The sequence below is a fragment of the Vicugna pacos genome, chromosome 2 (genome assembly GCF_048564905.1).
Source record: "Vicugna pacos chromosome 2, VicPac4, whole genome shotgun sequence".
In the NCBI taxonomy this organism is placed as follows: Eukaryota; Metazoa; Chordata; class Mammalia; order Artiodactyla; family Camelidae; genus Vicugna; species Vicugna pacos.
In genome coordinates, this window is record NC_132988.1 from 92,886,951 (window position 1) to 92,910,250 (window position 23,300).

Sequence of the window (23,300 nt, forward strand, 5' to 3'; positions counted from 1 at the left end):
TTAGAGTCTCACACCATTACTTTTACTGACATATTTTTATCTGTACTTGTTTATTTCCCCAATTAGCCATGTTCCTTGAGAATATAGATGATACATACTACTCTGATCTGGCTTTTAGTCATAGTCCCATACATAAAACAGGTACACAAATAATATTTGTGGATGGCTACAATGTGTAAAATACAAAGCAGCAAGAAGTGGCATTTCAGAAGCAAAAACACTAAAACACACATTAAATGGGAAAACCGCAATATAGTTCTTTAGATTTCTTGGATCAACATATTTTATACAACCACAAACTAAGAAATTCTGGTCACAAAATCTGTGATTACATTTTCCTTGTTATAAGATTTTTTTAAATCACTCAAATATGTAAATAAAAGCTTGAAAAACTATGTGTAAAACATACTTACTCTATGACTTTAATAATACTTACCATCTGTCTGGCAATGATGCTGTCAATGTGCTTATTAAGGTGACAGCTGATACCTGCAAATTCTACAGCTCTTCCTGTTATCCAACATAATGTCTTCTTACTATAAAAAAAGTAAATGATGATATAGTATATATTTATATAACAAAAGCAAATCTACATCAAACTATAATTCAGAATCAAAGTCCAAAATATATATAATATTTATAATATAAATACATAATCCTATTCCAAAGAGAAAGCAAAGTTAAAAAGACCAAACTCATTACACTCTGGAAATGGTTATATAAACGGAAAGAACCAAGAGTTTATTCTGCCTTTTCAGTAAAACATTATTTCAAGGTTAACAAAATAGCTCTAATTGATGAGGGAAACCTCTTTTTTATTGAAGACAACTATGCAATAGAGTCCAAAACTAATTACCCTATTGTAAACCACAATTAAATAGCTGATCAAGAATCATCAACAATCATCAATGAAGGTTAAAATCATTAAGTGAAGGGATGACAGATACACCTGGTGCCACGGTACCATGCCACCGGTTATTTGCTGGAAGTAAAAAGACAAACATAACTTAACAATAAAATGATCTGGTTGTCACCACCTTTACCTGGTGATCAACACAGCATCCAAATGGTGTGACAACTAAACATTGTATGAGTCTAAGTGAAGCAGTATGAGTACACAGCACTGCTAAATGAAGTACTCTTCCAAAAATGTTTAACCTGAATCTGAAACATCTTTAGACCTAAGGTCTAGTTTATAGAAAATATAGGGAATAGAGGAAAAGTTAAACTGCACCATGAAGAAACTATCCACAATACAAAACGTCAGATGTTTTCAACAAAGCTAACAGTTCTGTATCATGGAGGAGGAGAGGGAGAGTGATAAACATGGTGGGTAGGTAAGAAAGACAGTTCTATAATGAAAAAAAAAAAAAAAAGACTCAAGAGATAACAAATGCAATGGGTAGCTCTTGACTGGATTTTGGTATTTTTTTAAGGCAATAAAAGATGTTTTTGGAACTATTAGAGAAATCTGAATATGGTGTATTATATATTAGAGAATTATTGGTAATTTTGCTAGGAAGGATAATGGTTTTGTGGTTATATAGAATATACTTTTTCTGGAACATATATGTCAGAGATAACATGTCATAAATTTTTAAAGGAAAAATTTAAAGCTAAATCTTTAAATGAAATTTATCAAAGTCCAAAATATATACATTTATAACACAAATGTATAATAAAAAAAGAAGAAAAAATCTCACTTGTCATCATTTATTTTTAAATTATCCAGGAAATTTATATATACAATAGACATATACATATATAAAGCAAATGTAGCAAAGTTATTAATAATTATTAAATCTAGAAGGTGGATATACATGAGTTCAAGGTACTATTCTATTTTTCTGTATGTCTAAATATTTTGCTAATCAAAGTTTTTTAAGTGTACTATGCTGCAAGTAAACTGGTTTGTTTACCTCTGCAAAGTAAAGAAAAAAATCTTTTTAATTCAAATACTAACCCTTGATTTAAAACCTCTAATCCAAACATGCCAAGTTTTTATAAAGCAGGCCACACTCCATATTTTAAAGGTTATATCTGGTTACATGTCCACATGTGTTCTAAGAAAAAGAAAAATTCAATCATGGTTAAGTAAAGGGAAGGAAGAAAATAAGAGGAAAATTTTTAAATGATAAAAATTAAGAAAAGAACCCCAAATAGCCAAAACAACCTTGAGAAAGAAAAACAAAGCTAGAGCCTTCACACTTCCTGATTTCAGAATGTATTATGGCTCCTTAAAAAACTAAAAATGGAGATACCATATGATCCTATAATCCCACTCCTGGGCATATATCCAGAGAAAACTCTAATTCAAAAAGATACATGCACCCCAGTGTTCACAGCAGCACTATTTACAATAGCCAAGACATGGAAGCAACATAAATGCTTGACATGACAGATGAATGGATAAAGAAGATGAAGTGTTTATGTGTGTGTGTATACACACACACACACACACACACACACACACACACACAATGGAGTATTACTCAGCCATAAAGAATAAAATAATGCCATTTGCAGCAACATGGATGTACCTAGAGATCACCATATTAAGGGAAGTAAGTCAGACAGAGAAAGACAAATATCATAGGATATCACTTATATGTGGAATCTAAAAAAAATGATACAAATGAACTCATTTACAAAACAGAAATAGACTCACAGATACAGAAAATAAACTATGGTTACCAAAGGGGAAAGTAGGGGGTGGGGAGGGATAAATTAGGAGTTTAGGATTAATAAATACACACTACTATAACTCACAGAGAAAAAAATGTGACAATGAGTGTGTATATGTCCATGAATGACTGAAAAATTGTGCTGAACACTGGAATTTGACACAACATTGTAAAATGATTATAAATCAATAAAAAATGTTAAAAAAAATACACACTACTATATATGAAACTAGATAAACAAGGACCTACTGTATAGCATAGGGAACTACATTCAGTATCTTGTAACAACCTATAATGGAAAAGAATCTGAAAAAGAATATAGATACACACACACGCACACATATCACATAACTGAATCACTTTGCTGTATACCTGAAACTAACACAACATTGTAAATTAACCATATTTCAATTTTTAAAAAATATATATGGTTTAAAAAACATACAAAGATACTATAATCAAAACAGTATGGTACTGGCATACAGACAAACATAAGAGCAACAGAAAAAAACATAAAGCCCAGAAATAAACCCTTACATTTATGGCTAAATAACCTTCGACAAGGATACCAAGGCTACACAACAGGGTGGTGCTGGGGAAACTGGATATCCACATTTAAAAGAATGAAGCTGAACCTTCTGTAACACTATATACAAAAATTAACTCAAAATGGCTAGAGACCTAAATGTAAGACCTGAAACTATAAAACTCCTAGAAGAAAACATGGGGGAAAGCTTCATAACATTGGACTTGGCAATGATTTCTTGGATATGGCAAAGAAACACAAGAAACAAAGCAAAGTAAACAAATAGGACTACATCAAACTTAAAAACTCTGCACAGCAAAGGAAACAATCAATAGAGTGAAAAGGCAACCTATGGAATGAAAGTATTTGAAAATCATGTATCTGATTAGGGGTTAATATCCAGAATACATAAAAAAACTCCTAGTGGGGAGGGTATAGCTCAGTGGTAGAGTACATGCTTAGCATGCACAAGGTCCTGGGTTCAATCCCTAGTACGTCCATTAAAAATAATAGTAATAATGAAATAAAAATAAATAAATCTAATACCTCCCCCCTAAGAAAATAATTAAAGTGGTAAAACAAAACAAACAAAAAACAGAAAAATTCAAAAAAAAAGAATTCCTACAACTCAACAACAAAACACAACTCGATTTTAAGAACGGACAAAGGACTTGAATAGGCAAATGGCCAACAAGCATATGAAAAGATGCTCCATATCATGAATCATCAGGGAGAAGTGACCAAAACCATAATGAGATATGATGTCACAGCCGTTAGGATGGTCACTATCAAAAACAAAAACAAAGCAAAACAAATGCTGTTAAGGATGTGGAGAAATTGGAACCCTTGTGTACTGTTGATGAGAATGTAAAATGGTGCAGCCACTAAGGAAAACAATATGGAGACTCCTCAAAAAAGTAAAATAGAATATGATCCAGCAATCCCACTTTTGGATATATATCCAAAGAGACTGAAAACAGGATCTCCAAGAGATATTTGCACACCCATGTTCAATGCAGCATTATTCACAATAGCCAAGAGGTAGAAGCAAACTGTTCATGCAATCTAAATGTTCACCCATAGAAAACTGGATAAAGAAAATGTGGGGTACACAAATACACACACACACATACACACATATTACATAATGGAATATTATGCAGCCTTTAAAAAGAAGAAAATCTTGTCATATGCTATAATATGGATGAACCTGTCGGGCATTATGCTAAGCGAAATAAGCCAGTCACAAAAAGACAGATAGTGTATGATGCTTCTTATGTGAGGTATCTAAGGTAGTCAAACTCCATACAGATGGCCAACAGGCACATGAAAAGATGCTCAACATCATTAATCATCAGAGCAAATTAAAACCACAATGAGCTATCATCTCACACCTGTCAGAATGGCTATCATCAAAAAGACACAAATAACAAATACTGGCAAGGATATGGAGAAAAGGGAACCCTTGGGAATGTAAACTGGTGCAGGCACTGTGAAAACAGTATGGAGGTTTCACAAAAAAATTAAAACTACCATATGACCCAGCAATTCCACTCACGGGTATATACACACACAAAAAAAATGAAAACACTAATTCCAAAAGATACAGGCACCCCAATGTTCACTTAGCAGCACTATTTACAACAGCCAGGATATGGAAGCAACCTAAGTGTTCATCAACAGATGGATGGATAAAGAAGATGTGGTATATATACAATGGAATACTACTCAGCCTTATAAAAAAAAGAAAGTGTGGAGGGGGGAATACAGTTCAGTGGTAGAACACATACTTAGCAAGCATGAGGTCCTGGGTTCAATCCTCAGTACCTCCATTAAAAAAAAAAAAAAAAACAGGAATGAAATTTTGCCATTTGCAACAACATGGATGAACTTAGAAGGTATTACGGCAAGTGAAATAAGTCAGAAAGAGAAAGACAAATACTGTATGATATCACTTATATGGAATCTAAAAAATAAAACAAACTAATGAATATAACAAAGAAGAAACAGACTCACTGATATAGAGAATAAACTAGTGTTTACCAGTGGGAAGAAGGGGGGTAGTACAAGACAGGGGTAGGGAATTAACAGGTACAAACTACTATGTGTAAAATAAATGAGCTACAAGGATATATTGTACAACCCAAGGAATACAGCCGATATTTTATATTAACTATAAATGGAGTATAAACTTTAAAAATTGTGAATCACTATGTTGTACACCTAAAACATAAATAATATTGTACATCAACTATACCTCAACAAAAAATAAAGTAGTCAAACTCTTAGTAAGATGATGGATGCCAGGAGCTAGATAGAGATAGGGAGATGGAGAAAGGAATTGTTCAGTAGTATAGCTTCAGTTCTGCAAAATGAAAAAGTTCTAGAGACCTGTTGTATTAACTATGCACATATTAACACCAGTTTCTGTTCACTTAAAAATAGTTAAGATGATAAGTTTTGCTATATGTTTACCACAATTAAAAAAAAAACTCTAAGGGGTTCAACTACAAAGAAAAAATCTAAGAGAACGTGGTTTAGCAGGGAAAGAAAATGTTCACTCAAGAGAGGTGGAGTCAGAAACAGAACAGAAAAGAAAATTACAAATAGAAATCCTGAGAAACATACATTTAATTACAACTACACAAATATTTATCAAGGGTGGTTAAGAATTTATCAACTTTAGGTCTCCTGATATAATACGTTTACTGGATCTTTATAACTTCAGAAACTATATGCAAAATACTCTACTAGGTACTCTGTATTCCCCTGTATGACTGACTGTACATAAACCATCCCCTACTCAACCACCACTTTCCTACCAACTACCACTCACCAAAAAGCTCCATTCTCTCCTTCCTATATTTAAAAATTCTCACACATGTCCCTCTACCCCATCCCACCCAACCCATATTTCTTGGCTCAATTAACTTTCCTTCAGGAAAGTTTTCTACTGTCCCAAAGTCTGATTTACACACAGCTCCCACTGCACCCTAGATTTACCTCTATCTTAGCACCTCTGTGTTTACTTGTTTAGATTACTAGTCTATAAGCATCTCACAGATAATGTTTTTTTTATTTAGCAAACAAGAGCTTATTAAATATTTGTTAAATGCCAACACAAGCCAGAAAGTCACTTTAGTTCTTTAAAATATTGGACTTACCATTTCAGTACCTGGAATACCCACGTCCACAATACAGGGCATCTCTTTCCCATAAATAAAATACCTAGAAAAACAAATTTATAATCAGAAGGGTGGTTAAGAATTAGACTGGCTGTTCTTCATATCTACCCAGAACTCTTTCTCCTCCCCTACTCCACAGGGGTCTGATTTCTAAGAGACCCCTGGCCTTATCAGTGAGCACATCACATGATCTAGGCTGAACCAGGCAGTCACCTTATCCCCTAAGCTGCAGGAATTGGTCAAGGCAGAGGCATGTGACCAAATCTATCTGGAGGCTCCAGGTAGATAAGCCTATGCTGCCAGGAACCAGGTCCCACCGTGTGAAGAAGCATATCCACAGTAGGGGAGAAGGGGCCACTGTGTACTGGTAAGTGTATGAAGGATCTACCTATGGGCAAGTTCCCACCTTAGCTCCTTATTGCCTTCTCTGTCCATTCAATTTCTGTCATATGCTAATTGAACCAGTAACTTTTCCTTCCATAGCCTACTTAAGGTGGTTTCTCTGTTATTTGCAATCCAAAAAGTCTTAACTAAAAACCAGAGCAACTGAGTAAGATGGAAATTATCTGTAAAGATATTTCATTGACGCTGTAAAAGGACCTACTGACTCAGCCTTTCCTATTTAGAAAACTTTCATCTATCAGACATGGCGTCGTTCTCTTCCCTACTAGGTATACCCCCAAATTACTGTTTAATTCCCTTTTTATACACACTATGCGAATCACATCCTTTTTTTACGCAGTCTATCTGCCTCTTTTTTGTTGCATCCTAAGCAGTACATGGTAAGATGACAATAAGCAGTAACAACACGGTAAGAGAATTCTGAGAATTCACAGCACTGGGGAAACAAGTAGAAGATGCGAGTAGCCCAGCCTTAGGGTATAAAAGAGGGCTGGCTTCCCCGAAGAGGTACCACCTCTATAGACAGAAATGTGTGAGTCAACAAAACCAAAGGGGAGGGAAGCAGGAAGCTAGGGAAGGCATTCCAGAGGAAAGCTTCTGTTCTCAGGCCTAGATTTCACAAACTTGGCATCTAGAGGGAGAAATGCAGCAACTAAATATGGTTATTCAAAGGAAAAAAGTAACAGAGGACGAAGAGGTAAACAGAAGCCAGATCATGAAGATCCCGAAAGCCAAATTAAGAAGTTAAGATTTTATCCTGAAGGCAATGAAAAGCCACAAAACAAGGTTTTTAGCAGAGGAGTTACAGGTTCAAATGCGTCAGAGATTACTCCGGCTACAGTGGGGAAAATGGAGTGGAAGGCAAGTCTGCAAGCAGGGATAACCACTTAGGAGGCCACCACAGCAATCCCGGTGAGAGATGGTGCTACCCATGGAGGAGGATGACAGCCTTGGGAATAGAGAAAAGGCAGAGATTCAAGAGAGATTAAGGAGAAAGAATCCAACAGGGCTCAGTGATCAATCAGAATCCAAAAGGAAAAAGAGAAAAAAAGGAATAGCCCATGTTCCTGCCAAATTATTATTAGCAGTGCCTACTATTTACTGAATGCTTACCACACATGCATTATCTCATTTAATCTTCCCCTAGAAAGAAAACAGAAGAGAGGCAGTTTGTTTGTATTTTTGGTTTGAGGCTCAGAGAGGGAAGGCTGATAATGACTACAGTTTGGGATATGCTCAATTTAAGACGCCTGTGGAAGCATACAAATAAACATGTCATGAAGATAGATGGTATATGAGCCCAGTAATCAGGAAAAAGCCCTGCATGGGAGATAAGAGAATTATCAGCATGCAGATAGTAACTGCGAGAAATATTTTTTAAACTAAAATATCCCCTTTATTCATGCCAAAATTATTTACTATCCTATATACCTATAGCTTTGGGACTAATGTTAGGAGGAAAAGTGAGTAAAATTGAGTGAAGCTCACAGTTACCATAGGGAGGAGGTAGCTCAATGTAGCAACAAGCGTATAATGGAAATACTACATCAAATGCTCAGAGTTAATACAATGAGTAAGTGATTATCTCTGCTGGGGAAAGAAACAAAAGAACACTTTACAACAAATACCACCTAAATCTTGAAGTAGGTTATCAGAGAGTTTAAGGGGAGGAGGACAGGGAGACCAGGGAAGACACTACAAGCAGAAGAAATTTTTCAATTTCAATTCAAAGACAAAAGAAATTTTTTTAAAAGGATGGTTTGCTTCAGAACAGAAAAATTAAATATTATTCATGTCAGTCTCCCAATCTAATTCTTAAATTTAATGAATAGAGTGGATGTATTAAAAAAAATTTTTTTAAAGGAACATAGGGGATATTCACTCTACTAAATACCTGAGCATATTATGAAAGTAACATTATAAAAGCAAATGGTACAGCTACAAAAATCCAGTAAAAGACAAAAGAAGTATTATTAAAGGTCAAGTCTAGATATAGACCTAATAGCATCTGGCTTACTCATTGTCTGGCACGGTAAATATCAAAAAAATTACAGTCTCTTCTTTAATTGCTAATAAAACTACTTCTAAAGGCATTTAAAAATGTGATCTGATAAGATCTGATGTTCGACCTGACAAACTGAGATCCTTCCAAAGACTTAAAACGTGAGCTTGTATATAAGGTGAATGGAAGGAAGGCAAAAATGGTAGCTATTCTCCAAAATTCACCTTGTCTAATAAATGATTACTGCTTTGCATATCAAAAAACATGCCTAACCACGGATAATCACGAAGAAAAGGGAGATTTTAAGAGAAGAAAAATCCTCAGATGGTATTAAAAAAGCATGTACCAACACTGGTAATATTTATCTAGCCTCTATTTTATACAGCTACTATGCCTACTTTAATAAGGAAAAAACATTCCTTTACTATAACTTGAGCTTACTTCTTCTATAACGTCCAGTACTGGGTCCTCTTTACTCTCCCCTTCAAGGCAACCAAAGTCAACAGGTATACAAATTGACAGTCATAAGTACTACACTCTGATTTGTCCTGGGTTGTGTTGTTTTATACGTTAGTCTTTTTTCATGAACTTAAGTGTTGCATCCTTGTAGGAAAGTAGCCATTTCCTTCCTATTCTTTTCACTGTCTCCACCACTGCAGACCCCTACCCTCCCGCAGCCCCTTGAACAATAAAGGCTCTGGCACAGTAACAAAAAGTTGATTGGATTTCTGACCTTTAAAAGCAGACAATATAAGAAAATTGAACCACGCTGATTATCAAAACACAAAACACATGATGTTTACGTAGCTTTAAAGATTTAAGAAGTCTTTCATTGAAAACTGAAGAATGAGGATTTAAATGAGTTACAAAGAGAGCTGGGCAACTGAGAGAAAAACGATGGAAATAATAAAAACAGAATTAAATGGCTGCTGTTGTTGGGATGAAAAGATAGCAAAAAAAAAAAAAAAAAAGTGGAAGAGAGGCAGCTGCAAACCAGTCATTGTTTTCTGAGAAGCCAGGTTCATCTCCAGATTTTCTCTCGGAGCTCAACCAATCCCCACCTTTTCTGAGTTAACCAGTCTCCAGGCAAGCAGCGCCTTTTGATTGGCTTAAAGACGTTGAGTAGAAAAACCAGCCAATCCAGCTGGATTGGCCAGAGTCAGAACTGTGCTATGGAGACATTACAACCACTGCATGGCGAGAATGTGTACAAACCTGTCGGTGCCACAAATATCAGATCCTAGTTCGGCAAAGACTGTTGCCGAAAGGAAGGTTCTTTAAAACCAACAGTGAGCTTGATCTAGCATCTACACTTTTTTTTTTTTAATTACTCTAGCTCTCTTTCTGAGAGAGGGTAAAACAAACAAACAAAACCACGTTTTAACAAAAAGAGCGTAAGGAATAAAACTGTCCCGGGTCAGATGACTCACTCTATCAAAGACAAATTTCCAAACAGACATCTTGGAGCGGTCCAGATCACACTAGGACTCACAGAGGGTCCCAGTGGGGATCAAAGTTGCCATGGGGGAGAAGGGTGTGGACTAGAATCAAAGGAGGACAGATAGCAGGAACAGGGAATGCCTCCCCGCAGCACCCAAAATCGGAACGTGCGGAGTGAGTGGCTATGTTTGGATCTGAAGAAGTGAGTAAATAAAGGGCTATGCTAGGACTACGTGCGCGGGAGGGTGGCCCGAAGTTCCAAGAAGGCTTTTCGGGGAGAAGCCGAAGGCGCTCGGAGGGGCGCGAGGTCAAGACCCGGCGGGAACCGACAGGGAAACCCTGGGGGGCGAAAGGGGTGTGCCCGTGGCCTGGAGGCCCGCCAAGGACTGGGAGGCCCGGGAAGCGGCCGCAGCCCCCGCCTTCGCCCGACCTCGGGCTGCGCGCCAGGGCCCGCCTCTCTTCGCTTCCGTCCGGGCGGCCGGGCTCACGGGCCGGACTGGAGACGGCCCGCGCTGGCCCCCCACGTTCGGGGGTTAGGGTTTCGGTCGCAGCGCCCCCCCCGCCACTGCCTCAGGCTCTCCGCTCCTGCTCGGGGACCCCAGGATCCCTTCCCTCCAGGACCCTCACCCCGGCCCCGCCGCCCCGTCTCCCACTTACCGCCTTTACCTGTTCTAGGAGTGGGCAGACGGCGTCGAGGCCGGGGCCGCGTCGTCCAGAGTGCGACGCGGCGCCGCGAGTCCGCAGCCCTTTCCCGCCGCCGCCACTGCGCTCTCCGACGCGGCGCAGGGCTGGCGAGCAGCGACGGCCGCGGTGGGGAGACGCGGGGCGAGCGGCCGGCGGGGAGACACTGCCGCTCTCCGTCCGGCCTGGGAAGAGCAGCTTCGCAGCAGCCCGCCGCGAGAGGGCGGGTGGGCGGCCGAATGGGGAGGGGTCTCGGGGAGTAGGGAATGGCTGCCACGTCGCCCAGGTGGATCGCCGCCCTCCGCCTCCTCCGCCTCCCCCCACCCCCGCCCGCTCCCTGCCGCGACCTCTGGTTCGTTCCGGAGCTCCGCTAGGGCGCGTCGGCCCGCCCCGCGAAGCCGACCCCGGCGACCCCTGCCGCGGGCGCTCCCGCCTCTCCCGCTCCCTCCGCTGAGCGAGTCCCGGCCTGGCCGGTTCTGCCGCAGCGGACCCGGCCTCCCACTCACTTACCCCCCCCCCCGAAAAAAGCTCTCCCGAAAGCCTGACGTGTTTCCCCCTTCCCTTTTCGGGGGGTCACATGAAGGAACAAGCCCTTTTCAATGTGTTGGGTTTTCGGGGAAGGTGGGAGCTGTTTTGAGCTGGTGAACGTAGCAATAAGGGGCCCGAAATTGCTGAGGATATAAGCGGTGAACCACAGCCTTGTCTGAGCCTCTTCAGACTCTCCCTAGCGCCAAATGCAAAATAAACACAAGGTCGTACTCGCTGGTCGAGGCGGGGAACGAAACGTGAGCGGGGGCGGGCCCGCCAGCGCGCGGGTCCCGGCGGCGAGTAGGAAGAGGCTGCCAGGCGAGCCGGGCGGCCTCGGCGTGGCCTAACTGGGCTGTTGACTCGGGGCGTGCTAGGCGGCGGCGGCGGGCGCGCGAGCCCGGCCTCCGCGCGCGCTGTGCTGCCCGCGGGGGGTTTCCGGGCGCGCGGCCGGCTGCCCCTACGCGCGCTCGGGCGACGGACTCGGCGCGGCCACCTCGGAGCGGGAAAACAAAGGGGTCCGCGGCGGCTGCGGCCCCGACCGAGACTGCCTGGCCCCGACCGAGACTGCCTGGCCCCGACCGGCGCTGCCAACGTGTGGTCTGAACACGCTGACGGAGGCACAAAAACGATTGCATGTTTGCAACGTAGACCCGGAGGCGCTGACCTTTGCCCGGCTTAGAGCTTCAGTTTCAGGTGCCAAGAAAAAGCAAAGATGTTTTCTTCCCTTTTGGGATCACTGTATTATTAGACTGCCCCCGAAGCCTGCTCCATTTTTTTTTTTCCTCTTAAACTCTGCTATCCTTAGTTTCTTCTATGTTCTGGCTTGAAATGTTCAGTGTTTTCAGGTACACCAGTTTTTCACCCTTGCTTTCTGGTGGTGGTGCTTATGCTTACTGGTTTTTTCTTCCCCCTGCTTCCCTCCCTTTGCAATTACTTTTTATTCCACCATCAGTGTTTTTCGTAACGAAACGAAATAGCCAACTGACAAAGTATTCCTTTGCGTCGAAGAGACTGTCAGTGTTGCTATAGTAATTGCTTTAAACTGAGTGGAAATTTGGGGGAAATGCAAGTGAATTTTTATCTTCATTTAAGTCTAATTGAAACACTCGCGGAGACATTCTAGTTTTTTTTGTTTTTTTTTTTTTAAGAAACCAGTAATCTTTAAGCAGACTCCTGGGGATGGATGGTAAATTTTCTAATGAAACCAACCACACAGGGAAAAAATAGATGTTTTCCTTTTGTATTATTTTTGTATTTTTTAAAATCCCTTGAGCCTCTGTTAAGAAATTACAATACAGACACCTCTATTAATGTTTTTATTAATTTCAAAACAGGAAAGTTTTAACAAAGTACCTAGAATCTCAAGATACAGCTTATTGCTGAGAACCTAACATTACCTCTGCCTGAACAGCTATTAAAAGAGACTAATAACAGTGATATATGCCACTTTATGAATGAAAGAACACTAGTAATTATAAACTTCAAACAAATCTAGCAAGTTAGTATTAATTTTGTTCATATGAAATATGTTCACCATGATAATAAAAACTGACATTTAAATTCTTGATTTTTTTTTTGAACATTGTTAAGGATTCATCACATTTTAGATCTCGACAATAAGAAATAAACTATTCTTAACATTGGAAAATGTATTCCATGCTAGCAAGACATCATCCAGGCTGAATATTTAAAGAAAAACAGTTTGCTTAGTATACCAAATAAAGGAAAAAGTCAGTACTATAAAGTCTGAAATTCAGACTCAAAGGAAGAACAAAGCAATCTTTACTCAACAGTCACAATGCCAGCTTTCTTTGTGAATATTTATAAAGCGTTTCTGCTTCCTTATTGGTTTAAACTCTAAGCCAATAGGAAAAGTACAACACGTCTTTTAAAGGTTGAGACATTAGCATTGGGTTAAACATTGGATAAATGGGTTGTTTATCATGCTCATTCTCATTCCAGATGGTGTATCTTTTAATTTAAAAGAAGAAATTTAAGACTTTGAGTTTTTGAGTATTTCAATGTACCTTGAATACCAAGATACTACTCCTGATCACACTCTGCTCTCTGTAATCTTCCAACTGGTTGTTACAGTATTTAATTCTCTAAAATGCCAGATAAATCTGAAGAATGACAAAATGCTGCCTCTTAACACTTTAAGATGAACTCTGGCATTTCTTTAGATGAAAGACTGGCCTTTAAGGAAATAATAAAGTTTACGTTTTGGAAAATATCTTGGATTTTTGTAAATAAAATAACCAGTGCATTTTAAGTAAATCTTTTATATTTGTCTAAAGCATCTTTAGTCTAATGAATAAATTCTAAACATGCTTATTTATATTAATGTTTAAAAACATCAGTGATTTCCTCCCAGTCACACATAATCTATGTCACCTTTACATTCCTATACTTTGATTTTTGACTTGGAGCATTCTGCTTAATTATGATTATTTACAAATTTATAATCTCCCTTAGTAGATCATCAATTCCTTGAAGATGGGTTCTGTTTTCCATTCTGCCTTGTATTCCTCACTGCCAAACTTAGAATCTTGTACAAATAAATAGCCCTTGGACATGTGATAAGTGAAAGAATGAGCATTACTCTATGGCACAGAATTTTTTTCAGAAGAAAATGTCTCAGGATTTTTTTCCTCTTTTACATGATAGCTGACAAATACTTGTTTTCATTCCCAAGTAAACTTAGAATAACACTTTGTAAGAACTTTATTAAAAGAAAATAAAGACCAACATATGTTGGAACTCCTGTGTTTTTTAGTTTTATGTCTGGTAGATACTAGATGGTGGGTAATAGGCCTGTTATCTAAAGTTAGTAATATCAATGGGCTTATCTTTATAAAATGTTTCTTTACCACACTTAACAGGAGCTGCAAGGCCTGTGGCCTTGGGAATATTACTTTAAGCCCTCTAAAACTCAGTTTTCTCATCTCGCAAATACATTCGTTATATCTACTTGCTGATTAATTGAAATAATGAAAGCATATAAAAGTAAGGGCTCAATAGATGTTAATTATTACTTGCTGATATTAGTGGACTTAATCATAAAGAAAAAGTAATTTTCTTTGTGCAATTATTTATCTATAAAAGGCAGGCATGTAAGTGCTGTTAAGGAAAAAGAGGATGAAACAAATATCCTGAGGGTAGGATGAAGATCTACTGAGAGGAGATAAACTTTTAAGAATTGAAATTTACTAAAAGAATAGCTCTTAAGTGTTCTCAGCACGCACACATACGCACACACACACACACAAACACTCAAAAGGTAACATAACTATGAGAAGTGATGGATGTGTTCATCGTAGCAAGCATTTCACAATGTATACCTGTATCAAATCATCATATTGTGCACTTTATGTACAGTTTTCTCAATTATACCTCAATAAAGCTGGGGGAAGGGGAAGGGAGAATTAAAGGGGAAAAGTCAATCTGTTAAAAAACCAAACGACAGCAACAACAAAACCCCAAATCCTGCCACTCCTACAGAAATGGACTTCCAATAGACCTCAGACCTAGATCCACTCTTGAGAAGTTTATGTTTTTCCCACTTTCTCCATAAGCGAATGGGCAGACATGAGGCATTCTCCAAGCTTGACATGCAAAGGTAGAAATGGAAGTGACAAAAGAGAGTATAAAACAAACAAACAAACAAAAAAAAAACACCTAGAGAACTAGAACCACAGAATGGATGGCAAGGACAGCTTCCTTGTGCCTGGGATAATCCTTTTGTGACTAGGATAGCAACTGTAACAAAGAAGAACAGGTATGACTCCATATTAGATCTGTTCCTTTGGCTCTAACCCTGTGCTTTGGTTCTTGTGGTTAGTCATGCTGGTTTTACGCCTTTTATAAAAGAATATCTCAAGGCTCTGACCTTTAAGGGTATAACACTTTCCCATTCATATGAAGATAAAAAGTTGCAGAATAGAAGGTAATATATGTCTTGTTGGAGGTTTACAGGGGCACCATGACCTGACCCACATGGACAGCTCCAAGAACAAAGGATTTGGACACCAAGAAGTCTGCAACAACTAATCACACACCCTCCTCTTTTTAGTATAAAACGAGCCTGAATTCTGACTTGAGGAAGATGGTTCTCCAGGATATTAGTCTGCCATCTTCTTGGTCTGCTGGCTGTCTGAATAAATTCAGTCATTATTTCTTGCCCCAACACCTCGTCTCCGATTTTTTGGCCTGTCATGCAACAAGCAGTACGAGTTTGGACTTGATAACAAATGTTGGCGAAGCCAGCCTGGAGACTTGCTGCTCATGGCCAGCCAGCCCCAGTTGGGGAATTTTGGGATAGGCCCCAGCAGCTGCCAGGACCACTTGTCCTGAGGATCTTCCCTTCAAAATTCCCTGAAGTGGCTGCCCCAGCGCTTGGCAGTTGGAACTAGGAAATTGACATCTGGGAGCCAGTGGGCTCCTTAAAGTAGGGTAAGTCGCTCTGGTGTGTATAGTCGGAAACTTTATTCCTCTCCAGTCGGGGCTTTTTCTCCAGAATAAGCCCATTTGTTTTGTATTTGGGTGGGGTGCCCTGTTGGAGAGAGGAAATAGTTGTCGGACTTTTACCTGATTTGTGAACCAGTTCATTTGTTTCTTTGGATGCTAGTGTTTATGTGTGCCATTTGTGTTTTGTTTCTCTTGTATACTTGTCTTTTAAAAAATAAGGAATGTTTCAGCTGTCCTTAAACAAAGTCCTCCAAGGCACATTTTGGATAAGTGGTCTGATTACAGCTATGAACCCATGCCTAAGAAAAAGATGAACAATGTGTGACCATAGTACCTGTTCCCATCTCAGGGTTTTGTTTATGCAGGGTTATCTGCATATACTGCCACCCTTGCTATGTTAATTACATTGTTTGTGTCATCGGTATATATAAAACCCGAAGACCAAACCTAAGCGTTTATTCACGGTTTTGTGTTTGTCCTTTGGTTTTTCACTTCATTTTGTCTTACTACCATTTCTCCATTGAACAGCCAAGTCAGTTTTATGATATTTAAAATTTTACTGATGTCAAACAGAGGAAAAGAACAGAAAAAAAAAAATCCTATCTGTTCTTGTCTGAGAGTAGGACGTTCCCAGAGAGAATAGAAAGGTTCCACTTGGTTCCTAAAATCATCAAAAGCCCCAGACCAGAATTCAGCCTGGTTGGTTAATGCCAAGGAAAAATGGTTAGAGAGAATCAGTTGCTATTTATAGTTTTACAATAAAATGCTGAGGATTGGTGGCCTTTGAATATCTCTATACAATCCTACAATTATTGATATTCTGTGAAAAAGCAGGGAAGAATGATGAAATCCCGTATGTGCAAGTATTTATGCTATTATATCAGGGGAAATAAGGAAAGGAAAGGAATGAGAGTTAGGCCTTCAAACCTCAACTCCTCTGGCTGAGCTAGTGGTCCCAGCTACTCCAGCCACTATGCCAATGTGTCCACCCCTTCCACTGCCTCCCATTCCTACACAGCCAGCCCCAATTACCAACACTGGGCCTTGGGTGGTGGTCGGACTGGCTCCCCCTCCTCCTGGAATCAATTAGAAAATCCTGTGTTAGTTCCTAGGGCACAGGGACCTGGTCTGGTATTGCCGTCTAAGACCTGACAGGACACCTAGTTTGGACCAATAGCCACTCTCAGCATAGGACAACTTCCCCTACACCATTATCCCATAGAGAACCTAAATGCAAATAGCTAGCAGGCTGGGATTAACAGAATTAAATAAATCCAGCAAAAAACAAATAAAAACCCCTCTTAACTTTTGGGAAGGATTTATCAGGTCTACAGCAGACCACCCGAGGCCCCTGAAATGCTAGAATGCTAAATATGAGAACAATTGCAAAAATTAGATGATGCATTTGGATTGAACCCTTCTCAATTGGTAGATGTTGTTTTTAAAAGTGTTAAACAACTTTACCCAAGGTTGCCCTTATATCCTTTATCACCACCTCACTCAGCTCAGCTTCCTTGAGCCTATGCTGTCCCTCTTTGTTTTGGAGAAGTTTAATTTACCAGCTAGATATGTGGGACCGGTATTCCTGGGTTTGGCACTGTCCTATGCCATTTCTTCACCACCATTGGGCCTAGCAGTGATAAAATGCCACATCTAAAGAAATGGCTTCTGGTTTTTGGAAACTTAATTCCAGCAGGATGCTACCTGCTCTTAGAGCCTGTTCCAGTCTTGCACATTAACAGGTGATGGCTCTTCAGAAAGTGAGGCACACAGGTGGCTTTCAAGAGAACAGATTTTTGTGTTGATGTCAGCAGCTTCCATTAACATGGGTTCCGTCATGTGCTGTTCTATCCTTGGGCCCTTTCCCCCAAGGTGGCTGAAGAAAAAAAGGAGCTAGCAATACAGTTTTTGGTATGACCTCTGGATATTATACTTTGTTGGACTTGCTGGCATTTGTCATATTTGGAAAATATCTTATACATATTAGAGCAAAATTTGTGTTTGTAATAGGCATGTTTGTCGCAGTAGGAATTACAGTTCTCTTTGGTATATTGGACCACATTCTAGAAGGACCAGTGTTTATTGGTATGTGTTTTTTAGTGAGAATAACTGGTGCAATAAGTTTCGCTGCAGCAATAACTGCATCTTCTGTCCTTACAAAGACATTTCCAAATAATGTGGATACAGTATTGGGAAGTCTTGATACTTTTTCTGGACTGGCCTAATGCTAGGGCCTCCTTTAGGTGGTTTCTTGTATCAATCGTTTGCCTGTGCAGTACCTTTTATTTTTCTGGGATGCATAGTTCATGTGTATTTTACCTAATTATGATGTCTGATCAAACAATTTTTTTAAAACATGGGAGCCTCTCATGTGATAGACAGGAACACTCTGATGATAAACAAAGAGGCCTAGGGGCTCCCTTGGACTTGAGGCATCCAATTCCAATTTCCCCACAGAAGCACTGGGTAAAATTGGCAGTGGGGAATGAGCTGATTGACTTTCTGATAGATACAGGTGCAGAATATTATGTGGTAAATACCAAGGTGGCACAGAAAATACCTCAATCTGTCCCACTCATAGGAATCTCTAAGGCACAGAACCATTTGTTTGTACAACCTCTAGAATGCCAGTGGGGGAACCTCACCCTGAAATATCGTTTATGGGAGAGATGCCACCTTACAATGGATTTAGAAGTATGTAATAGGGCCTAGCCTACAAAAGACCATCCAGCAACTCAGAATTGCATGATTTGTGCTAAAAATAACCCAAGACTGTTGTCAGACCTCCCCAGATGGGGACTCAACACAGAGGACCCTGCCTCATTGAAGACTGTCAAATAGACTTTACTCAAAAAACTCGTGCTGCAGGAAATTTCAGATACCTGCTTGTGTTTGTGGGTACTTTTTTAGGACAGGTAAAAGCATATCCCACCCTGACAGAAAAGGCTTCCAAAGTGGTTAAAGCCCTCCTTAAGGAAATTATCCCCTGATTTGGATTGCCTAACACCCTTCAAAGTGATAACAGGCCTGCTTTTGTCTCAAGCAAGTGTCTAAAGCATTGCAAATTAGTCAGAAACTACCTTCATTCTGGAGACCACAGTCAACAGGAAAAACCAAGAAAATGAATTATACATTAAAAAGGAATATTGCTAAAATATGTTAAGAGACTAATTTAACTTAGGATAAGGCCTTGCCAGTTACCCTGCTCCAGAGTGGCTTCCAGAAGCAGGCTTAAATTAAGCCTCTTTGAAATATTGTATGGCAGGCCATTCCAGGTTCGTCCCCAGGCAGGAGAATCTATAAATGCCCTAAAAGACCTAGCAGTTGCCAGTTATGTTAAAACTTTGGGCACTGTACTAACCTCTGTTCATAAGTTTGCCTCCAACAGGTCTGCCTATCCAACTGAAGTAGCCTTACATCCTTTCCTATCAGGTGGAGACTGAGTCCTCAGGTGAGAACAAGGGCCTGACCATCAGCTGACTGCAAGGTGGACAGGACCACACACGTGGTATTACTTACCACACACTTGCCTGTCACGTTAGCTGCGGTAAAGCCATGGATTCATCACACATGGATTAAACCAGCACCACCATCATCAGAAAACAACCCAACTCCTGAGAGACCTGGGAACTGATGGGCTTGTGAACCCTTGGAAGATTTCAGGTTGCTCTTCTTAAAAGATAAGAATTGAGATTATTCAGGTATAATTTCATTGTACCTGAAAAAGGTCAACCTATTTGTTTAATCTTGTCCAAGTAAAGAGCATAAGAACCTGGTGTAACCATGGCACAGTCACAAAGGTAAAATTAATAGATATGTATTGGGAACTGGAACCAAAATCCCCAAGTTCAACTAAGTACTAAGGGGTTTCAAATACTTGCAGATAAAGGAGGAAAGAGGACTGTACTACTGACTAAAGATTCTAAGGAATGTTCCCTGTCTGAGGCTGATCAATTTCATTCCATGATCACCCCCTCATCGCCCAGGTTCAACAGAAAGTAGCCAGAACATTCATTGCCCCATTCCCAACAAGACTGTGACATGGACATTGACAGTGAGGAATTATAAAAGGGAAGAACAAATCTGACTCCCTGTTAGATCAGTTCCTTTGGCTCTAACCCTGTGCTCTGTTTCCTGTGGTTATGCTGGTTATGTACCTTTTGCAAAGAATGTTGCCTGTTAGCCTGAAATATGCAAGATAGCCCATTCTCAAGGCTCTGACCTTTAAGGGTATAACACTTTCCCATTCATATAAAGATGAAAAGTTACAGAATAGAAAATAATATTTGTCTTGTTGGAGGTTTACAGGGACACCATGACTTGACCTATGTGGACAGCTGCAGGAACAAAGGATTCTGACACCAAGAAGTCTGCAACAACCGACTATACTCCCTCCCTTTTTTAGTGTAAAAGGAGCCTAAATTCTGACTTGGGGAAGATGGTTCTCCAAGACATTAGTCTGCTATCTTCTCAGTCTACTGGCTTTCTGAATAAAGTTGTTATTCCTTGCCCCGACACCTTGTCTCCTGATTTTTTGGCCTGTTGTGCTATGAGCATTACGAGTTCGGGCTTGGTAACACAACCACATTTCTGGGTCTTTGTGAGGAACTTTTACAAGAAGCCATATTCCAATCCAGAAGCATATTGTGGTAGCTCCAGCTTTATGTAACTGTAAGATTTTATATCCTTTGTCAGTAAGGAAACTTTACATCCTGTAACCATGCTTGTTGACATCTTTCTGTCAGTTACGTTACTCTTCCATTTGTGACAATCACACACTTTCCAACATATTTACTTCCAATGATGTTAAGCCATAGGCTAACCTAGTTATTCATTTTCACTTATCTATTCTTTACAAACCCAGCTTATATTCCCTTTCTCCTGTAAAGTTTTCCCAGATGCCCCAAACATAAAGAACTGCTTCTTCCTCTATGTCCAGAGTAATTTGTATATACCTCTCTTACTCAGTTGCAACGATGACTATTTTTTTATGTGTATCTTCACTAGAATTGTGAGCTCTTTTCCACTAGACAAGGAGATACATCCCCAGTGACTAGAATACGTTCTCTGTACATTGACATGTGGTACACCACTTTCGGAGTATCTCCTAGCTCACAATTTCCCATTTAGCTATACTTAACCCCCACTCTATAGGGTGGACTCCAGGGTATTAAAAAAATGACTCCACTTTCCTGGCCGCAGTTAATTAACCAAGCTTGGGGGTTCTAATCCAATTAGCCCTTTCCTGGGAAATTTTAGAATTGGGACAACGACAAAAAAATACCATAAGGACACCATGAAGCACACTAATATTCCCATTATAGGGGTCCCAGAAAGAGAAGAGAAAAAACCTGAGAAATTTTTTGAAGAGATAATAAATGAAAACTTCCCCAACTTGGGAAAGGAAACAGTCACCCAAGTCCGGGAAGCACAGAGAGTTCCACACAGGATCAACCCAAGGAGGAACATACCAAGGCACATAGTCATCAAATTGACAAAAATTAAGGATAAGGAAAAAATATTAAAATCAGCAAGAGAAAAGCAACAAATATTCTTTGAAAATTCTCAAATATATGGCTAAGAGTGGAATTGCAGGGCCATATGGTGGTTCTATTTGTAGGTTTTTGAGAAACCTCTATATTATTTTCCATAGTGGTTGCACCAATTTCCATTCCCACCAACAGTATACAGGGGTTCCCTTTTCCCCACATCCTTGCCAACATTTGTTATTTGTGTCCTTTTTGATGATGGCAATTCTGACAGGTGTGAGATGATATCTCATTGTGATTTTGATTTGCACTTCCCTGATAATTAGTGATGTTGAGCAACTTTTCATGTTCCTGTTGACAATCTGCATTTCCTCTTTTGGAAAAATGTCTGTTCAGTTCTTCTGCCCGTATTTTAAATGGGTTGTTTGTTTGCTTGCTTTTTAATTGAAGTACAGTTAATTTAAAATGTTTTAGTAGTTTCTGGTGTACAGCATGGATGGGCTTAGAGGACATTATCCTAAGTGAAATAAGTTATACAAAGAAAAACAAATATGTTAAGATATCACTTACATGTGGAATCTTAAAAAATACAACAAACTAGTGAATATAACAGAAAAGAAACAGACTTACAGATGTAGAGAAGCAACTAGTGGTTACCAGTGGGGAGAAGGAAGGGGGAGGGGCAAGACAGAGGTACAGGATTAAGAGGTACAAACTATCAGGTATAAAACAAGCTACAAGGATGTATTGTACAGCATGGGGAATATACCCAATATTTTATAATAACTATAAATGAATTTAACTTTTAAAAATAGTGAATCATTATATTGTATACCCAGAACATATATTATACATCAACTATACTTTAATTTTTTAAAATATGATATTGTAAAATAAATACATAAATAAATTAAAATTTTTAATAAAAAATACTATTAGGAAAATCAAAAGATTCAATGGAATACTACTCAGCCTTAAAAAAGAATAAATTAATGCCATTTGGAGCAACATGGATAGATATGGAGACTGTTATTTCTAAGTGAAGTAAGCTAGAAAGAGAAAGAAAAATACTATATGATATCACTCATATGTAGAATCTAAAAAAAGAAAAAAGAAGACTAATGAACTTATCTACAAAACAGAAACAGACTTAAAGACATAGTAAACAAACTTACGGTTACCAGGGGGAAAGGGGGTGAGAACAATTAAATTGAGAGTTTGAGATTTGCAAATAATAACTACTATATATAAAATAGATAAAGAACAAGTTTCTTCTGTTTAGTACAGGGAACTATATCCAATATCTTGTAGTAACCTATAATGGAAAAGAATATTAAAATGAATATAGGTATGACTGAAACATTATGCTGTACACCAGAAAATGACACATTGTAAACTGACTGTACATCAATTTAAAAAAAATTCAAAAGACAAATGATAAATAAGAAAAAATTGGAATTCATATCAGAGACAAAGGTCTGGTTCCCCTAATATACAAACACCTAGAAATCAATAAGAAAAAGATTAACAACCCAATAGAAAAAAAAAATGGGCAAAGCATAAAAAAATGCTGCTCACAGAAAAAGAAATACAAATTACTCTTAAAATTGTATATGCACATATGTTTTTAATATACACATCCTGGTGTTTTATTGCAGCATTATTTATAATGGCAAAAAATTGGGGAAAACCTAAATGTTTATCAACAAGGAACTGATTAAATATAGTATGTTACTTCAAAATTTGGAATCCTATAATATTAAAAAAAATGATATCATCACAAGGAAAAAACTCTGAGTGCTGGCTACTGTACGATCTCCAGAATAAATTGCTCAGTGGGAAAATGTATGTATGGCATACTGCCATTAGTGTAAAAAAAATTGGGAAGAGGATAGA

At 39.1% G+C, this 23,300-nt stretch overlaps 1 protein-coding gene and 1 long non-coding RNA gene across 9 annotated transcripts in view; one reads left to right on the forward strand and one right to left on the reverse strand.

Moving 5' to 3' along the window:
• Positions 1-11,041, reverse strand: part of N4BP2 (NEDD4 binding protein 2) — a 67,087-nt gene extending 56,046 nt beyond the window's left edge. For 3 of the 7 annotated variants that reach the window (XM_072944753.1, XM_072944740.1, XM_072944729.1), the window contains exons 1-5: positions 10,906-11,028; positions 7,911-7,940; positions 6,375-6,438; positions 1,964-2,063; positions 437-536 (exon numbers count right to left, since the gene is read on the reverse strand). The gene's annotated coding sequence lies outside the window, so the exon portion shown is untranslated. Of the gene's footprint in view, positions 1-436; positions 537-1,963; positions 2,064-6,374; positions 6,439-7,910; positions 7,941-10,905 lie in introns of all 7 variants that reach the window. The other 4 variants (XM_072944760.1, XM_072944731.1, XM_072944730.1 and 1 more) reach the window with 3 other exon arrangements.
• Positions 11,042-11,757: 716 nt separating this feature from the next.
• Positions 11,758-20,430, forward strand: LOC140687664 (uncharacterized). 2 transcript variants are annotated; one of them, XR_012062089.1, is made up of 3 exons: positions 11,758-12,141; positions 15,424-15,900; positions 19,304-20,430. It is a non-coding gene; the product is annotated as an uncharacterized lncRNA (long non-coding RNA). The 2 variants fall into 2 exon arrangements; XR_012062087.1 differs by having other exon boundaries at positions 19,348-20,430.
• Positions 20,431-23,300: the final 2,870 nt, after the last annotated feature.